Below are 6,963 nucleotides of genomic sequence, written 5' to 3' on the forward strand. Positions count from 1 at the left end.
CAGCACTGCACCAGCCCTGTGCAGCCTGTGTTAAATGGTTTAAAAGCCGGTTAATGGAGAGATCGTCAGTGTTGCTCTTCTTGCTCTTTGCTATATTTGTCACTGAGCTGAAAAACGATATAAAATAAGTGCTGGACATATTTGCAGATGCTGAAATGTGGTGAAGCAGAAAGGGGAAGCAAATAACCCGTTAAATAGGGATGGCCCCAGTGGTGTGGAGAGCTGGGGCTTTGCCGAAATCCATCTGCTGTTGAACTACCGAGGCAGCCCCAGGGATGCTGTGGACAAACAGGAGAGGATGTGACATCTGTGTCCCCAGGGAAGAGCCTCGGTGGGGGGGGATTAGTCAGGCTGGAGGTGCTCACAGGGAGGGGAAGGGGATATCTCAAAGCAGATGGTCTTCAGTCAGGACCAGCACCAACACATCATGTCCCCAGCATCTATACCTGTTATCGGTGCTGGTGGGGAAACTGAGGCACAGGGCAGCCCCGCAGCATAAGGACTGCATGGAGATGGTTTCTCCAACCCAAAATCATGCAATAACTCTGCTTTTTATTTTTTTTGGAGTGTGGATCCAGGGCTGCCCCTGGGGCTGAGCTTTCCATGTCCCTGCACAGCTGTGAATGCTGAAGCCAAGTGCTCTCTCTGATACTCTGCTTCTCTTGTTTCCTGACCCTGCCACCCTGAATCGTTGGAAAAATGCCTCTTAATTGCTAGACACTCACTTCTCTGCTAATTAACCACCTTGCAGGCATTTAGTAAATGATGCTCTTTGTTCATAATTACCAGGAAAAGGTGATTCCTACCTCCCAGAAGCAAACTCATTTTCACCTACTGGGAAACATATTTTCTTTTCTTCTTTTAAATTTGGTGGGCTGAGAGAGCTGAGTGTTTTACAGAGAGGCAGGCCTGGCTCCGGAGGGTAGTTTGATCCTGCAAAGTGCTGTGTAGGGATTCGAGGGGAGTTGTTTGCTTTTCTCCAGTCCCTTCAGAGAGCCTTGGAGCCAGCCCAAGGGCTCCATTAGCTTTGGCTCTCAGTCTGCCCAAGGACCCTAGCTGGGCATTTCACCTGGTTTCATCATGCAGCATCTCCATTTAATTTTATTTAGGTCCCCTCTTGTGTTTTAAGGTTTATTTTGGTGTGTGTAGAGGCAGGCATCATTCCCCTGGTATGGTTCCTGCTTAGCTGAGCTCCTGTATCAACGACTCCCTCCATTGCTTGCACCATTGCAGCAGAAGGGGAAACTGAAGCACGAGGCCAGGAGCACCTCGGTCACCACGGAGGTCGGGTGGCACCTGGTCTGTGCTGTCTCAGACATCCCAGTGGGAACAACCCAGCCCTGACACTGGGGACGGTCCAGCCCCAGGGCTCCACTCCCCCAAAGGGGTGTGAAAGCCCCAGGGTCTAGCGGGACAGGCGATCCAGTGCTGGGAATCGCATGGACCCAACACAATTCATTTCACTTGTGGTCCCCTGCAGCAGCTTGCTTCAGCACAGAACCACCAGCCCCGTTTCCGACCCAGCTGTCACATCACTGTTTGATATTCCCCATGAAAAACCCGGCAGCGAAGCCAAGAAGTTATTTCCCCTCTGCAAAATTGCCCAGGGAAGAGCCAAGTTCAGCTTTTCTATAAATAGCCCTGGCCACAGTCATGCTGTTGTCACACCGGCTCCTGTGCCGAGTTGTGGCCTCTGCCCTGAGCCCGGCTTTGCTAACTCAGCACCACTTTGCTAATTCAGCACTGCTTTGCTAACTCAGCACCGCCAGAGCGCATGGTGTTGACCCTTGACTTGGAATGGTGTTGACCCTTGGCTTGGAACGCAGGGCCAGCCTGGTCAGCTGCCCAACTCAGGCATTTGCACCGTTGCAGCCAGCGGCCGTCAACTCCTCATCAGGCCTGGTGAGTGAGGTATTTCCAGTGATCCAGAAAGAAAACTTCCCTTTTCCTTGCAGTCTTTGCACAGTATTTGCATGGAATACTGAATTTTAGAGTGCTTTTCCGCTCAGGGAAAGCAAAGTGCTGGGGACCAGCTCCTTGCAGCAGCACCCTCCATGAGAAGCAGCATCCTTGGTACTGGAGAAGGTGAAATAGGTACAGTTAAACACAGCCAGCCACGAAGCCCTTGCAAATGCCAAGTGTGGACTTCAGGCTCTGTCGCGTGATGTTATCCAGCCCAACCCGCACCCTGTGGCCCTTGCAGAGCACCCCCTGATCTGGCTCCATCATCCACCGGCTCTGTGGACTGACTGCTTCCCAGGAGGGAAGGCTGATGGGAGAGGCTGTAACTCCACTGGTGCTCTCCCGACTGATCTTCAAAAGCGCTTTGAAGTTGGGGGAATCGGTGAGGTGGGTTTTTTCTTTCTTTCTTTCTTTCTTTCTTTCTTTCTTTCTTTTTTTTTTCTTTCCTTGGTACTAAACTTTAGAACTTCGGATTTTAATGAGGAAGGAGCTCTGTGGCATTCATCAAATGCTGCCAGCCATTAGAACTCAGGAGCAACAGCTGAGCAAATAAGCAGGGACATTGAAAGGACAGAAAAAAAGGAAAGAAATTCCATCAGATGAGAACTGAAATGTCTCAGGGGAACCCCTGGTGAAACTGTCCGCTCCCCACGTGAGATGTCCCATTGCATGGGGACATGGGGACATGCCTGCTTTGCCAGGCCAAGGACACCCAGCAAGGTGGTGGCAAAGCCTTTGCCAGTGCTAGGAGGTTGCAAAAAACCTATATAATATTTTAAATACATTTTTTTCATATTTAGATTTTGGTCTAGAAAGAGAAATGTTGCTCATCAGACACTTCTAGTGGTTCCTTGGGTATAACTCGTGGCTTTTTCCCCTGTGAAAGGACCCAAATATAACCAAGGATCTGTTTAAATTACAGGCAGGACAAAACATAGGAAGTTCTCTGAGTTAATAATAACCATAATATGGATATTACTCTCCAGGCTTTGTCATCCAACAGCTTGTATTATTCAGTTCTTCACACCCTGGGCTGGTTTTATTCTGTAAATTCGGTGCTGAGGCTGACAGGCAACTTGGAGATGAGCGTCTTCCCTAGGGTCTGCTCATGGCGAGGGCTTGGAGGGTCCCCCCAGGCTCAAACAATGTGTTTTTGGTAGCCAGCACCCAAAAATGGGAATAATATTAACCCTGAAGATACGTGCTGGTCTGTCCCCAGTGAGGTGATGGGAGCAGGGGCTGCTTAGTGGCTTTTTTGGGGGACTTCTGGAAGAAATAGGGTGCTCTGCATACATCCATCTGTCTGTCCCATCCTCCCATCTGGGAGGTTATTCAACTGCCTGATTTTAATCAAATTTAGGAGAGAAGCTGGTATCTCAGGGAGAAATGGCTCTTGGGTGCTGCTTATTCACAGCAGGATGGCTCCAAAGGAAGACATTTCAGGGAGGGGTGGTGCCCAAAATGATGCACCTGAGCCTTTTCCACATGGATTCAGGGCTGGTACAGGCTCTTGCCTGTGTTTAAAAAACCAGCACTCACACATTTTCAATTCATCAAGAACAGAAAAAGTCACTTTAGTAGAAAGAAAACTTAGTCTTTGTCCATCCTCTGGTCTGGTCCTTGGCTCGTGCAAGGGCTTTCAGCATCCCTCAGCTTTGCCTCTCTGGATGCAGACCCAGGCTCTTCCCACTGCCACCACATCCCTGTTGGTGTGCTTAATACCCTGAAATCGAGTTTTCTAATTGGGGTTTTCTAATTGCTGCTGTTGGTAGGGCATCTGGGGTGGGCTTGAGGCAGGACCACAACTGTTGGCACCTGTGGGTGCTGCTGAGGCTTAATTAGAGGGCTGGGGAAGTTGGGGGCAGCTGTATTTTTGGAGGAACTGTAGTGCTATGGTGACCTCAGGAGTGTGTGTCCTTGCAGGGACCACCCCCCACCCCCCATGTGCCATCACCAATCCCCTAAAGCCAGGACATCATGTGGTGAGTGTGGTGTAGGTGGTGGGGGGCAGGGCTGGTGCTGGCTGTTGTGGGGTGCGGGGACATGTTGGGTTGGGGGTGGTGGTGGGTTGTAGGCTGCTGGGCATCCCCGATAGTAGCCCTACCCTGGAATGGGATGTCCCCCTCTGTGGCTTGTCCTGATGCTGCTGTGCATCCCTTCCTCTGGGGTGGGGGGAAACCCTGATGCATTGGAACGCCCTGCTCTTCCATCTGGGTGTGGGCTGACCTTGTAACCTGCTTTTCTTACTGTCTGGGGGGGTCTGAAGACCTTAGAGAGCCCTTTAGTGTTACTAACATCTCCCTGGGGAGCAGGCTGGGGATGAACATCCCCCACACGTGGCTGCTGCCAGGCACGGGGGCTTATTAGTACTTCTGGGGCATGGCTTTCCTGACTGGGACATGGGAACTGGACCCCAAATTTGGATCTGTGGGAGTGGGGTCCCTGCTTAAGCAGGTGCCTGCTGGGCTGAGATAGTCAGGGTGGGCACAGAGCAGGGTGATGCTGCCCTGTGCCAGCTCTGCAGGGATGCTCCTCATGGTGCTGGGTGCTGTGCCTCTGTGGCAGGAAGGATCTAGGGAGGGTGGACACGATGGGGCAGGACCCGCTCGCAGGCAGCATGGGGGTGAGGGACCAGGCTGGCTTGGGCTGAGCTTGGCATCCTACCCATAAGCATCCTGCTGCAACAAACTGGGGTACCCATAGTTGCCCCCATTTTGAGGCAGAACACCCTCCTTGCTGGCCAGGTTTTGGAGGATTTGTTAATTCCCTGTAGACCTTACAATGAGATAGGGCTCCCCAAAAGCATGGCCCGAGGGACATGCTGGAGCTGCGCATGCCCCCCCCCCCCCCATTTTAGCCCTGGCAGGGACTGTGATATCCTATGAGGAGGGGAAGGAGGGACAAAACCACCTGCTCCGCTCTTCTGCCTGCAGTTTAGGAAGGCTTGAAAGAACAGCAGAGGGTGAGAACGGAGCTGACACGGTGCAAGGATGGATTATCAGGCCAGGGGTAGAGAGTTTAAAAGAAAAATCCAGGGCTTGAGGAGATGGGATCAAAGGTAGCACTGGGCGATGCCTTTGAGGTAGAAGCAGACATGAAGGGAGGAAAAGAGCTCATAAATTATAAAAGTTTATGGTCCAGCTTCCTAATTATTCCCTCCTAATCACATAATCTCTTTGCAATGCTTGGTAAATGGCTCTAAGAGCTCAACCAGGTGGACGAGCATCCCAGGCACCATCCCCCTCTGATTTATCGGCTAGGAAAACCTGAAATGATTTTGCAGCGTGGAATGATTGTAGCTTTAATTAGTCTTACTTTTTTTTTTACAGCATTTTCATTTTCTGTCTGGATTTGCTTACATCTTTCTGTAAGTAAGCGGCTTAAGGGTGGGGAGGTGGGAAAAACATGTCGATGCAGTTCAGGAGGAGGAGTGGGAGCTCAAGACTCTGTGTTCAGTTTGTGCAGGTCTTTGCTGAGATGTCTCTTGGGTGCTTTGCTTTCAAGGAAAGGGAAGAAATCAAACCATCTCATTCATCTTCACCTGAGAAGATGCTGGCACCTGCTCTGCAGAAAGCAAGGCTTATTTTTCTTCCCATTGGGTTGAAAAGCCTTTGATTTCCCGTTTAATTACATATATTTTGCATCCCACCGGAGCAGTCTCTGTGGGGGTAACCCTAATAAATTTTTGGGATGTGGGAGCCTGGCTCTGTCCTTGCCGTACATGTCTGATGTCCAGGAGATGAAATCATTCCAGGACCTGGAGCAGAGCCTGTCCTGGAGGCTCCAGCCATGGAGATCTGCTTGCTCTGGGTTAAAAGCAGGAGGAAGAAGGGATTGCACCTTTCAGAGGCAGTTTAGGGGGCTCAAAGGGAGATGCAGAGGATTTTTAGGGTGTGCACAATGCTGTAAGAAGGTGGTGACCCCATGCCAGGACCTGCTGCAGGTCCTGCATGTCCTTGAAGGGGAGATTCAGACAGCCTCAGCATGTACCCAAACTGATGTTGTTTTGGCCAGGAAAGAAATAAAATAATAAAAAAACCCCAATGGTTTAAGAGCTGAGACAGAAGAACAGAATTACCGTATGCCTTTTGGTGCTTTCTGAGTGAAAATAGCTTTCCAAGGTGTTTGGGAAATGTCCAGCCAAGGAGAGCATCCTCGTTGGGAGCATGTCCCCACGTCCTTCATCTCCTCATGGAATAGCAGGGCTGGTTGGCTGTGCAGGGGAGTGCTGAGGGGCTTTTTTGGATGTGAGAACGTGCCTGCAAGGGGCTTCAGGTTCGTGTTCATGGACCAGCCAAAAATCTTGCTGGCATCTCCACAACTGGAATATTTTCATCACTTATTTGGCTGCTCTGGTCTCCTTCATGTATGTGACTTAAGCATCGTCCTGAAGCAAATCTGTTGCTGTCACAGTGCCTCAGTGTCCCTTTTAGTGCTAGGTTTTCTCCCTCGCCCCAGCCCCATAAAGGTACCCAGCAATGCCAGCTCAGCTGCAGGATCCAGGCACCCCATAAACACTTCAAATAAGCAACATGGAGAAAAACATTACATTTGACAGTTCTGTGATCAGATATACCTGGAACATATTTCTCAGCCTTTTTCTTTTTCCTCCTCCTTGACTACTCCCAGCTGGGCTGGAAACAGGGCTCTGCTGTGATGATGCCCCATGCTGCTGATATTTAGGGTGACATTTCCCATGGAGGAGGAAATCCTGCACCATGCCGCATGTTTGCATCTGAAGGGAATGAGATGCAGCAAATAAACACAGCCCCAGTGTCGTCGCCCCCCCCTGTTACACAGGTAATTTATTCCGTGGATTTCACGTCGCACAAAGCACCTGGAAAATAGCTGTGTGGGCTTTCCATATGGGTTGCTATTATTTTCCAGGGTACAGAAAACAGATTGTTGGAAGAACTCCCTGTTCTGTGGCTTGTGCTATTTTATTTTTTAATTATTTTTTTTTAAAGCAGAGCAGCAGTCAGTGCTGTTTCCTCTCTGCTG

General features: G+C 50.3%; 1 long non-coding RNA gene across 2 annotated transcripts; it reads left to right on the forward strand.

The window, feature by feature from the left end:
- Positions 1 to 1,822: 1,822 nt before the first annotated feature.
- Positions 1,823 to 6,744, forward strand: LOC119150683. 2 transcript variants are annotated; one of them, XR_005105183.1, is made up of 5 exons: positions 1,823 to 1,902; positions 2,010 to 2,349; positions 3,886 to 3,944; positions 5,292 to 5,329; positions 6,592 to 6,744. It is a non-coding gene; the product is annotated as an uncharacterized LOC119150683 (long non-coding RNA). The 2 variants fall into 2 exon arrangements; XR_005105182.1 differs by having other exon boundaries at positions 1,851 to 2,349.
- Positions 6,745 to 6,963: the final 219 nt, after the last annotated feature.

Source organism: Falco rusticolus, chromosome 7, assembly GCF_015220075.1.
Source record: "Falco rusticolus isolate bFalRus1 chromosome 7, bFalRus1.pri, whole genome shotgun sequence".
In the NCBI taxonomy this organism is placed as follows: domain Eukaryota; kingdom Metazoa; phylum Chordata; class Aves; order Falconiformes; family Falconidae; genus Falco; species Falco rusticolus.